This window comes from Electrona antarctica (genome assembly GCF_951216825.1).
Source record: "Electrona antarctica genome assembly, chromosome: 6".
Lineage (NCBI taxonomy): Eukaryota > Metazoa > Chordata > Actinopteri > Myctophiformes > Myctophidae > Electrona > Electrona antarctica.
In genome coordinates, this window is record NC_136811.1 from 55,859,137 (window position 1) to 55,873,176 (window position 14,040).

Here is a 14,040-nt window from a genome sequence, read left to right on the forward strand (position 1 = left end):
CACTATATTTCTAAAACTATGAAACATTTCAAAGATTCCTTTTCAGGCAAACATGTCCACCGTAAGATGAACCTAAGTAGGCTAGAATGGGGTTGCTAGGTGTACGTATGTAGGACTAGTAGCATGCCAAAGTTTGTGCTATTGCCATAGAGAATGCATTGGGCGTTTAAGTTAAATAACTCAGAAAATACAAAACATTTCAAAGTAAAAAGTTCCAGCATGTGTCTCCACAGTAAACTGAATAATGCAAAGTGTGAATGGAGTTTCTAGGTGAAAGTGCTTTTTTGACGTGCCAATATCTGCCATTGAGCCCCATTGTAAATTCCTCAAATTTGAAAGCACTATATTTCTAAAACTATGAAACATTTCAAAGATTCCTTTTCAGGCAAACATGTCCACCGTAAGATGAACCTACAGTAAGTAGGCTAGAATGGGGTTGCTAGGTGTAAGTATGTAGGACTAGTAGCATGCCAAAGTTTGTGCTATTGCCATAGAGAATGCATTGGGCGTTTAAGTTAAATAACTCAGAAACTACAAAACATTTCAACGTAAAAAGTTCCAGCATGTGTCTCCACAGTAAGCTGAATAATAAAAAGTGTGAATGGAGTTTTTAGGTGAAAGTGCTTTTTTGACGTGCCAATGTCTGCCATTGAGCCCCATTGAAAATGCATCAAATTTGAAAGCACTATATTTCTAAAACTATGAAACATTTCAAAGATTTCTTTTCAGGCAAACATGTCCACCGTAAGATAAACCTAAGTAGGCTAGAATGGGGTTGCTAGGTGTAAGTATGTAGGACTAGTAGCATGCCAAAGTTTGTGCTATTGCCATAGAGAATGCATTGGGCGTTTAAGTTAAATAACTCAGAAACTACAAAACATTTCAAAGTAAAAAGTTCCAGCATGTGTCTCCACAGTAAACTGAATAATACAAAGTGTGAATGGAGTTTTTAGGTGAAAGTGCTTTTTTGACGTGCCAATGTCTGCCATTGAGCCCCATTGTAAATTCCTCAAATTTAAAAAGCACTATATTTCTAAAACTATGAAACATTTCAAAGATTCCTTTTCAGGCAAACATGTCCACCGTAAGATGAACCTAAGTAGGCTAGAATGGGGTTGCTAGGTGTAAGTATGTAGGACTAGTAGCATGCCAAAGTTTGTGCTATTGCCATTGGGAATGCATTGGGCGTTTAACTTAAATAACTCAGAAACTACAAAACATTTAAAAGTAAAGAGTTCCAGCATGTGTCTCCACAGAAAGCTGAATTATAAAAAGTGTGAATGGAGTTTCTAGGTGAATGATTTTTTGACGTGCCACTATCTGCCATTATACATTTTTCAAATTTAAAGCACTATATTTCTAAAACTATGAAACATTTCAAAGATTCCTTTTCAGGCAAACATGTCCACCGTAAGATGAACCTAAATAGGTTTGAATGGGGATTCTAGGTGTAAGTATGTAGGACTAGTAGCATGCCAAAGTTATATTTTTTTTCGGACGGCATACTATAGCATGTCGTTTTTCGTGATTTTAGACTATTTGAAAAAAAGATGAAAATCATGAAAAAACAACATACTATAGTTCATGGCTTCGGACGGCATACTATAGCATGTCGTTTTTCATGATTTTGGAGGATTTGAAAAAAAGATGAAAATCATGAAAAAACAACATACTATAGTCCATGGTTTGAGACGGCATAATATATTTTGTCATATTTTCATGATTTTGGGACACTATGTCAGAGCCAGGACTTGAACCTGCAGCCTCCTGATTCCCAGGCAGGCTCTGTACCCAGTGAGCCACTGTGCATGCTGTTCTTAAAAGGCAGAATAGATAATGACAGAAGAGCCAGAGACTTGTTTCCATTGTGGTTCATAAACATTCGAACGTCTAGAGATAAACAACAGCAAAAGAAACAATAGACGAATCTCCTGTTATTTTATTTTTTGTATTTTATTTTTGTATCAATGTTGTACTCAAAGGGAACAGCAGACTGTGTTGTGGCAGGTAGCAAGTAGATCAGTGACTGCATGATCTGGAGATTGTGGGTTCAAACCCCACTCAAATCTTTACTTGCCAAAATCTGCCATTGACCCCCATTCTGAATTTCTCAAATTTAAAAGCACTATATTTCTAAAACGATGAAACATTTGAAAGATTCCTTTTCAGGCAAACATGTCCACCGTAAGATGAACCTAAATAGGTTTGAATGGGGTTTCTAGGTGTAAGTATGTAGGAATAGTAGCATGCCAAAGTTTGTGCTATTGCCATTGAGAATGCATTGGGCGTTTAAGTTAAATAACTCAGAAACTACAAAACATTTCAAAGTAAAAAGTTCCAGCATGTGTCTCCACAGTAAACTGAATAATAAAAAGTGTGAATGGAGTTTCTAGGTGAAAGTGCTTTTTTGACGTGCCAATATCTGCCATTGAGCCCAATTGTAAATTCCTCAAATTTGAAAGCACTATATTTCTAAAACTATGAAACGTTTCAAAGACTCCTTTTCAGGCAAACATGTCCACCGTAAGATGAACCTAAGTAGGCTAGAATGGGGTTGTTAGGTGTAAGTATGTAGGACTAGTAGCATGCCAAAGTTTGTGCTATTGCCATAGAGAATGCATTGGGCGTTTAAGTTAAATAACTCAGAAACTACAAAACATTTCAAAGTAAAAAGTTCCAGCATGTGTCTCCACAGTAAACTGAATAATACAAAGTGTGAATGGAGTTTCTAGGTGAAAGTGCTTTTTTGACGTGACAATATCTGCCATTGAGCCCCATTGTAAATTCCTCAAATTTGAAAGCACTATATTTCTAAAACTATGAAACATTTCAAAGATTCCTTTTCAGGCAAACATGTCCACCGTAAGATGAACCTAAGTAGGCTAGAATGGGGTTTCTAGGTGTAAGTATGTAGGACCAGTAGCATGCCAAAGTTTGTGCTATTGCCATTGGGAATGCATAAGGCGTTTAACTTAAATAACTCAGAAACTACAAAACATTTAAAAGTAAAAAGTTCCAGCATGTGTCTCCACAGAAAGCTGAATTATAAAAAGTGTGAATGGAGTTTCTAGGTGAATGATTTTTTGACGTGCCACTATCTGCCATTATACATTTTTCAAATTTAAAGCACTATATTTCTAAAACTATGAAACATTTCAAAGATTCCTTTTCAGGCAAACATGTCCACCGTAAGATGAACCTAAATAGGTTTGAATGGGGATTCTAGGTGTAAGTATGTAGGACTAGTAGCATGCCAAAGTTATATTTTTTTTCGGACGGCATACTATAGCATGTCGTTTTTCGTGATTTTAGACTATTTGAAAAAAAGATGAAAATCATGAAAAAACAACATACTATAGTTCATGGCTTCGGACGGCATACTATAGCATGTCGTTTTTCATGATTTTGGAGGATTTGAAAAAAAGATGAAAATCATGAAAAAACAACATACTATAGTCCATGGTTTGAGACGGCATAATATATTTTGTCATATTTTCATGATTTTGGGACACTATGTCAGAGCCAGGACTTGAACCTGCAGCCTCCTGATTCCCAGGCAGGCTCTGTACCCAGTGAGCCACTGTGCATGCTTATAGGCAGAATAGATAATGACAGAAGAGCCAGAGACTTGTTTCCATTGTGGTTCATAAACATTCGAACGTCTAGAGATAAACAACAGCAAAAGAAACAATAGACGAATCTCCTGTTATTTTATTTTTTGTATTTTATTTTTGTATCAATGTTGTACTCAAAGGGAACAGCAGACTGTGTTGTGGCAGGTAGCAAGTAGATCAGTGACTGCATGATCTGGAGATTGTGGGTTCAAACCCCACTCAAATCTTTACTTGCCAAAATCTGCCATTGACCCCCATTCTGAATTTCTCAAATTTAAAAGCACTATATTTCTAAAACGATGAAACATTTGAAAGATTCCTTTTCAGGCAAACATGTCCACCGTAAGATGAACCTAAATAGGTTTGAATGGGGTTTCTAGGTGTAAGTATGTAGGAATAGTAGCATGCCAAAGTTTGTGCTATTGCCATTGAGAATGCATTGGGCGTTTAAGTTAAATAACTCAGAAACTACAAAACATTTCAAAGTAAAAAGTTCCAGCATGTGTCTCCACAGTAAACTGAATAATAAAAAGTGTGAATGGAGTTTCTAGGTGAAAGTGCTTTTTTGACGTGCCAATATCTGCCATTGAGCCCAATTGTAAATTCCTCAAATTTGAAAGCACTATATTTCTAAAACTATGAAACGTTTCAAAGACTCCTTTTCAGGCAAACATGTCCACCGTAAGATGAACCTAAGTAGGCTAGAATGGGGTTGTTAGGTGTAAGTATGTAGGACTAGTAGCATGCCAAAGTTTGTGCTATTGCCATAGAGAATGCATTGGGCGTTTAAGTTAAATAACTCAGAAACTACAAAACATTTCAAAGTAAAAAGTTCCAGCATGTGTCTCCACAGTAAACTGAATAATACAAAGTGTGAATGGAGTTTCTAGGTGAAAGTGCTTTTTTGACGTGACAATATCTGCCATTGAGCCCCATTGTAAATTCCTCAAATTTGAAAGCACTATATTTCTAAAACTATGAAACATTTCAAAGATTCCTTTTCAGGCAAACATGTCCACCGTAAGATGAACCTAAGTAGGCTAGAATGGGGTTTCTAGGTGTAAGTATGTAGGACCAGTAGCATGCCAAAGTTTGTGCTATTGCCATTGGGAATGCATAAGGCGTTTAACTTAAATAACTCAGAAACTACAAAACATTTAAAAGTAAAAAGTTCCAGCATGTGTCTCCACAGAAAGCTGAATTATAAAAAGTGTGAATGGAGTTTCTAGGTGAATGATTTTTTGACGTGCCACTATCTGCCATTATACATTTTTCAAATTTAAAGCACTATATTTCTAAAACTATGAAACATTTCAAAGATTCCTTTTCAGGCAAACATGTCCACCGTAAGATGAACCTAAATAGGTTTGAATGGGGATTCTAGGTGTAAGTATGTAGGACTAGTAGCATGCCAAAGTTATAATTATTTTCGGACGGCATACTATAGCATGTCGTTTTTCGTGATTTTGGACTATTTGAAAAAAAGATGAAAATCATGAAAAAACGACATACTATAGTCCATGGTTTGGGACTGCATAGTAGGCCTATGTCATATTTTCATGATTTTGGGACACTATGTCAGAGCCAGGACTTGAACCTGCAGCCTCCTGATTCCCAGGCAGGTTCTGTACCCAGTGAGCCACTGTGCATGCTGTTCTTAAAAGGACGAATAGATAATGACAGAAGAGCCAGAGACTTGTTTCCATTGTGGTTCATAAACATTCAAACGTCTAGAGATAAACAACAGCAAAATAAACAATAGACAAATCTCCTGTTATTTTATTTTTTGTATTTTATTTTTGTATCAATGTTGTAGTCAAAGGGAACAGCAGAATGCATTGTGGCAGGTAGCAAGTAGATCAGTGACTCAGCACACTGGCTGCATGATCTGGAGGTTGTGGGTTCAAACCCCACTCAAATCTTTACTTGCCAAAATCTGCCATTGACCCCCATTCTGAATTTCTCAAATTTAAAAGCACTTTATTTCTAAAACTATGAAACATTTCAAAGATTCCTTTTCAGGCAAACATGTCCACCGTAAGATGAACCTAAGTAGGCTAGAATGGGGTTTCTAGGTGTAAGTATGTAGGACCAGTAGCATGCCAAAGTTTGTGCTATTGCCATTGGGAATGCATAAGGCGTTTAACTTAAATAACTCAGAAACTACAAAACATTTAAAAGTAAAAAGTTCCAGCATGTGTCTCCACAGAAAGCTGAATTATAAAAAGTGTGAATGGAGTTTCTAGGTGAATGATTTTTTGACGTGCCACTATCTGCCATTATACATTTTTCTAATTTAAAGCACTATATTTCTAAAACTATGAAACATTTCAAAGATTCCTTTTCAGGCAAACATGTCCACCGTAAGATGAACCTAAATAGGTTTGAATGGGGATTCTAGGTGTAAGTATGTAGGACTAGTAGCATGCCAAAGTTATAATTATTTTCGGACGGCATACTATAGCATGTCGTTTTTCGTGATTTTGGACTATTTGAAAAAAAGATGAAAATCATGAAAAAACGACATACTATAGTCCATGGTTTGGGACTGCATAGTAGGCCTATGTCATATTTTCATGATTTTGGGACACTATGTCAGAGCCAGGACTTGAACCTGCAGCCTCCTGATTCCCAGGCAGGTTCTGTACCCAGTGAGCCACTGTGCATGCTGTTCTTAAAAGGACGAATAGATAATGACAGAAGAGCCAGAGACTTGTTTCCATTGTGGTTCATAAACATTCAAACGTCTAGAGATAAACAACAGCAAAATAAACAATAGACAAATCTCCTGTTATTTTATTTTTTGTATTTTATTTTTGTATCAATGTTGTAGTCAAAGGGAACAGCAGAATGCATTGTGGCAGGTAGCAAGTAGATCAGTGACTCAGCACACTGGCTGCATGATCTGGAGGTTGTGGGTTCAAACCCCACTCAAATCTTTACTTGCCAAAATCTGCCATTGACCCCCATTCTGAATTTCTCAAATTTAAAAGCACTTTATTTCTAAAACTATGAAACATTTCAAAGATTCCTTTTCAGGTAAACATGTCCACCGTAAGATGAACCTAAGTAGGCTAGAATGGGGTTTCTAGGTGTAAGTATGTAGGACCAGTAGCATGCCAAAGTTTGTGCTATTGCCATTGGGAATGCATAAGGCGTTTAACTTAAATAACTCAGAAACTACAAAACATTTAAAAGTAAAAAGTTCCAGCATGTGTCTCCACAGAAAGCTGAATTATAAAAAGTGTGAATGGAGTTTCTAGGTGAATGATTTTTTGACGTGCCACTATCTGCCATTATACATTTTTCAAATTTAAAGCACTATATTTCTAAAACTATGAAACATTTCAAAGATTCCTTTTCAGGCAAACATGTCCACCGTAAGATGAACCTAAATAGGTTTGAATGGGGATTCTAGGTGTAAGTATGTAGGACTAGTAGCATGCCAAAGTTATAATTATTTTCGGACGGCATACTATAGCATGTCGTTTTTCGTGATTTTGGACTATTTGAAAAAAAGATGAAAATCATGAAAAAACGACATACTATAGTCCATGGTTTGGGACTGCATAGTAGGCCTATGTCATATTTTCATGATTTTGGGACACTATGTCAGAGCCAGGACTTGAACCTGCAGCCTCCTGATTCCCAGGCAGGTTCTGTACCCAGTGAGCCACTGTGCATGCTGTTCTTAAAAGGACGAATAGATAATGACAGAAGAGCCAGAGACTTGTTTCCATTGTGGTTCATAAACATTCAAACGTCTAGAGATAAACAACAGCAAAATAAACAATAGACAAATCTCCTGTTATTTTATTTTTTGTATTTTATTTTTGTATCAATGTTGTACTCAAAGGGAACAGCAGAATGCATTGTGGCAGGTAGCAAGTAGATCAGTGACTCAGCACACTGGCTGCATGATCTGGAGGTTGTCGGTTCAAACCCCACTCAAATCTTTACTTGCCAAAATCTGCCATTGACCCCCATTCTGAATTTCTCAAATTTAAAATCACTTTATTTCTAAAACTATGAAACATTTCAAAGATTCCTTTTCAGGCAAACATGTCCACCGTAAGATTAACCTAAATAGGGTTGAATGGGGTTTCTAGGTGTAAGTATGTAGGACTAGTAGCATGCCAAAGTTTGTGCTATTGCCATTGAGAATGCATTGGGCGTTTAAGTTAAATAACTCAGAAACTACAAAACATTTCAAAGTAAAAAGTTCCATCATGTGTCTCCACAGTAAGCTGAATTATAAAAAGTGTGAATGGAGTTTCTAGGTGAAAGCGACTTTTTGACGTGCCATAGAGCTGCCATTGAGCCCCATTATAAATGTCTCAAATTTGAAAGCACTATATTTCTAAAACTATGAAACATTTCAAAGATTCCTTTTCAGGCAAACATGTCCACCGTACGATGAACCTAAATAGGTTTGAATGGGGTTTCTAGGTGTAAGTATGTAGGACTAGTAGCATGCCAAAGTTTGTGCTATTGCCATTGAGAATGCATTGGGCGTTTAAGTTAAATAACTCAGAAACTACAAAACATTTCAAAGTAAAAAGTTCCAACATGTGTCTCCACAGTAAGCTGAATTATAAAAAGTGTGAATGGAGTTTCTAGGTGAAAGTGACTTTTTGACGTGCCATAGAGCTGCCATTGAGCCCCATTATAAATGTCTCAAATTTGAAGGGTTTCTAGGTGTAAGTATGTAGGACTAGTAGCATGCCAAAGTTTGTGCTATTGCGGTATATTATTGCAATATGGCCAGACCATCATATGCTTATGCTGAAGTTAACACACACCAACAAATGCAGTGTACAGCAGTGGTTCCCAAACTCTTTCATGTGAAATGATATGCCAGGGACCCCCATAAGGGACCCCCAAAAGGGACCCCCAAAAGGGACCCCCATAAGAGAAGATTTGTACGGCTCTAGCATTGATTCTCGACCCGTTTAATTTCAAGGACGTCCCCCAGTTTGACATGCATTAGTCTACGGACCCCTCATTTAATGGCATTTCTTTCTCTGGGGATCCGATTGATATTGTAAAATCAATGTTATTTTAACACACACACACACACACACACACACACACACACACACACACACACACACACACACACACACACACACACACACACACACACACACACACACACACACACACACAGTCCCCGACGATATACACACTGCAACCACATTACCATCACTTTACGTCCTAAAGTCCTAACTATTACTGTTACTATAATTGGTGCTTATATGTTTATATAATATATATTATTATTATATGCCTCTGTCGCAGTGTTGATGTTACATTGATTGATTGATTGAAATATGTATTAACAGTTTGCAGAATTACAGTACATTTCAAGCACAAACTCAATACAAAGACTGTTAACTGTGAGTGGACGACCCAATTAAGCATTACAATTGTTTACAAAAGGGTCCACCTTGTTCAATTCATCAAAACATTTAGAGACGTACAAATAGACACTTCTAAGTCAAAGAACAGAACAGGAATTCATCATAAGGGAGGTAAAAAGGGAAAAGAAACATACAGTGAGGGGAAAAAGGGGTGGGTGGTGTGGGGGCCAGTTTCGAATTGCAGCCGTCCGTATAGGTGCCCTTTGAGAGCGGTTTTGAAGTAGTCAAGGGATTTGCATGTCTTAATGACTGTTGGTAGGGCGTTCCACATTTTGGTGGCATAGGAGCGAAAATAATTTAGTCCCTTGTTTGTGCCGAATCTGGGTTGTACAAGCAATTATACTTACGTTATGGTTTAACTGGTAAGGTATAAGTCAAAGGAGTATGGGAGCTTGCTTTCTGTAACAGTCATTCTTTTGTTAGGCATAAGGTAGAGTAGAGAGTTTATATAGTTTGATCATTTGTAAACCTTATTTTTCCTTTTGTTGGCCAGGTTTAGGTAGAGGGTTAAGTTGCATTTAGATCAGGTATAGTAGTTTTGGTTTGTTTCTCTGGGTTGCCCCATAGACAGCCATTTTTGGATCATTGTATAAGTTAAATAACATTATCTTTAAACAACCCATTTTGGGCAGCAACCCCTTTTGGTGTTAGCATTATGTTATGCTTTAGCTATTGAAAAATAGCAGATCTACAAGCTCGTAGCACACCACCGAGTGGCGCGCTACGAGCTTGTAGGTCTGCTATTTTTGAAAAATCGAAGAACGACTGACATAGAAACATAGCTTTTTCAGAAAACTGTCAGGATGTAGAAGACGTTTATAGAATCTGATCTCAGGTCAAAATGGGTTAAGTTCTGTAACAGACGGCTCGAGCAGATCGAGTGCTCAGCCCCAGATATTTGATTTGGTTGGAAACCCATTAAACTATCGTTAGTAGTACGTCATGGTTGTCTAGAAGATTATACACTCCCATATTTATATATTTATACCTTTTGTAATTTATTGCATATCTTCTATTGTATACAACCTTATTTCAGTACTGTGAATAAACAACCAGCCGTGTTGCATCCTTTAACCCATTCTGACCTGAGATCAGATTCTAAAAATGTCTTCTACATCCTGACAGTTTTCTGAAAAAGCTATGTTTCTATGTCAGTCGTTCTTCGTTTTTTCAAAAATAGCAGACCTACAAGCTCGTAGCGCGCCACTCGGTGGCGCGCTATGAGCTTGTAGATCTGCTATTTTTCAATAGCTAAAGCATAACATAATGCTAACACCAAAAGGGGTTAATAACCCCCTAGACCTATAAGGGAATGTAACAAAACCTATTTAGGTTCATCTTACGGTGGACATGTTTCCCTGAAGAGGAATCTTTGAAATGTGTCATAGTTTTAGAAATACGGTGCTTTCAAATTTGAGACATTTATAATGGGGCTCAATGGCAGCTCTATGGTACGTCAAAACAAATCATTTTCACCTAGAAACTCCATTCACACTTTTTATAATTCAGCTTACTGTGGAGACACATGCTGGAACTTTTTACTTTGAAATGTGTTGTAGTTTCTGAGTTATTTAAGTTAAACGCCCAATGCATTCTCAATGGTATTAGCACAAACTTTGGCATGCTACTAGTCCTACAGACTTTACAGTCCTACGGGAGCTTTGTCTATCGTTTGTTGTGTTGTTTATCTAGACGTTCAAATGTTTATGAATCACAATGGAGACAAAGCCTCTGGCTTTTCTGTCATTATCTATTTGGCTTTCTGTACACAACCAGCATGTTGCCTCACCAGGTTAAGAGCCTGCCTGGGAATCTGGAGGCCACAGGTTCAAGTCCCATATTTGATCCTGGACCTTTTTGCTTTGAAATGTGTTGTAGTTTCTGAGTTAGTTAACTTAAACGCCCAATGCATTCTCAATGGCAATAGCACACATTTTGGCATGCTACTAGTCCTACAGACTTACACCTAGAAACCCCATTAATTCCATGCTACTAGTCCTACATACTTACACCTAGAAACCCCATTCATTCCATGCTACTAGTCCTACATACTTACACCTAGAAACCCCATTCATTCCATGCTACTAGTCCTACATACTTACACCTAGAAACCCCATTCATTCCATGCTACTAGTCCTACATACTTACACCTAGAAACCCCATTCATTCCATGCTACTAGTCCTACAGACTTACACCTAGAAACCCCATTCAAACTTTAAAATGTTCATCTCAGGGTGGTCATGTTTGCCTGAAAAATAATCTTTGAAATGTTTCATAGTTTTAGAAATATAGTACTTTAAAATGTCATAATGGGGGTCAATGGCAGATTTTGGCACAGCAAATAATCACACTACTAATGCTCACACATCGATGGTTTATTTACAAAACCAACTGGTTAATCACGTTTAAGCCCCCAATGCGATCCTGATGCAGACGTCACACATCGCCATCGGCTCCCGTTGCCTCCCGTTGAGATGCAGACCATCCTGCAGAGAACGTTGAGATGCAGACCGTCCTGCAGAGACGTTGAGATGTAGACCGTCCTGCAGAGACGTTGAGATGCAGACCGTCCTGCAGAGACGTTGAGATGCAGACCGTCCTGCAGAGACGTTGAGATGCAGACCGTCCTGCAGAGAACGTTGAGATGCAGACCGTCCTGCAGAGACGTTGAGATGCAGACCATCCTGCAGAGAACGTTGAGATGCAGACCATCCTGCAGAGACGTTGAGATGCAGACCGTCCTGCAGAGACGTTGAGATGCAGACCGTCCTGCAGAGAACGTTGAGATGCAGACCGTCCTGCAGAGAACGTTGAGATGCAGACCGTCCTGCAGAGCCGGAAGAGGCGTCTACCTTTATCGTGTGGAGTGTGGAAAGTGCAGTCTGTGATTCAACAACAATTTGAAACAGATGTTGTATTAACCCATTTCGACCTGAGCTCGATTCTATACTAAATGTCTGTTTTCTGAAAAACCTTCATGTTTCTATGTCAGTGGTGCTAAAACTATTTCAGGTCAAGGACTCCCAAAAATATCTTAATGCGGATTATGGATGTATCATGTACTTTTTAATTGTTTGTCGGATGTTGTGTACTGTGTCGTTTTGGCTGTTTTTGTCTGCCTTTTATTTTTTGTAACTTTTATTGATCATAAAATGTCTTCTATATCCTGACAGTTTTCTGTCAGGATTTGCGCCACATTTTCACGATTTTTCAAAAAATAGCAGATCTACAAGCAGATCTATGAGCTGGTAGATCTGCTATTTGTCAATAGCTAAAGTAGAACAGAATGCTTAAAACACCAAAAGGGGTTCCCGCCCGAAATGGCTTAATAAACCAGATCTCAGACATACTGTATACTGTAGCTTTAGACCCTTTTTCATGTTGCATCATACAGTACACAGTGTGCAAAGAATATACATCTATGCATTTAACAGCTGCACGTTAATTGGATGGAACACGTTTCAGAATGGCTCCAATCGATCGCACATGAAGTACAATTCCAATTCGTTCATTCAACCCTGAACGTTACGGGTCCATTTGGTTCCATTTGTTACACTCTTAGGACCCTATGTTTTCGCCAGTGCATGCATTACACCCCTTATCCAACTTCTATGCCTTATAATATTTAAAGAAAATATTTTTGAATAGCCAATCTATACAAGCTCACAACGTGTCGCTGTAGATCGGCTACTTGAACAGTTTTAAAATGTTTTCAAAATACAGACGTGGCATTCCAAATCGTCACGCTTTCCTGATCTTTTCCTGAAAGGTTTTCTGAAAGTGCAAGTTTTCCCTGCAAGTTTCATTCGCTGATCAGCCTAATGCTAATTCACTGATCAGCCTAATGCTAATTCACTGATCAGCCTAATGCTAATTCACTGATCAGCCTAATGCTAATTCACTGATCAGCCTAATGCTAATTCACTGATCAGCCTAATGCTAATTCACTGATCAGCCTAATGCTAATTCACTGATCAGCCTAATGCTAATTCACTGATCAGCCTAATGCTAATTCACTGATCAGCCTAATGCTAATTCACTGATCAGCCTAATGCTAATTCACTGATCAGCCTAATGCTAATTCACTGATCAGCCTAATGCTAATTCACTGATCAGCCTAATGCTAATTCACTGAAACTAAAACGTTTGTCCTCTGTTCAGCCTTCATCAGGCTGAAGGCTGGACAGCCCAAACGTTTGTCCTCTGTTCAGCCTTCATCAGGCTGAAGGCTGGACAGCCCAAACGTTTGTCCTCTGTTCAGCCTTCATCAGGCTGAAGGCTGGATAGCCCAAACCTTTGTCCTCTGTTCAGCCTTCATCAGGCTGAAGGCTGGATAGCCCAAACGTTTGTCCTCTGTTCAGCCTTCATCAGGCTGAAGGCTGGATAGCCCAAACGTTTGTCCTCTGTTCAGCCTTCATCAGGCTGAAGGCTGGATAGCCCAAACGTTTGTCCTCTGTTCAGCCTTCATCAGGCTGAAGGCTGGATAGCCCAAACCTTTGTCCTCTGTTCAGCCTTCATCAGGCTGAAGGCTGGATAGCCCAAACCTTTGTCCTCTGTTGAAATACATGAAATACATATTTTGAACTGAAGTCTTGTTGTGTGCGACCCACTACCTTTATTTATTTTGACATGTTTTGAACGGGTAGCGCCACCTACAGTCAGAGCGCGGTGGTCACATGAAGAGTACTTAACACATCCCACGTTGGTTTCTATTCAACCACCCTATAGAGCGTCGCAGTCCCGCCTCCTACCATGGCCCAGGAAATGATTCTCCGTTCATTTTCCTCATAGACATTTCAAACAGTATTTATTTAAAGACGTTTACGACGCGGACAAAGCCAACTGGAGTCGTGACAAATCATGACAACAAACACAACTTTTTTTGTTGTTCTTCTTTGTAATTATTTGTTTGGTCATGGTGTTGTCATGAGTTGTCACTCGACTCGAGTTGGCTTTGTCCGCGGCGTAACCGTCTTTAAATAAATACTTTTTGAAATGTCCA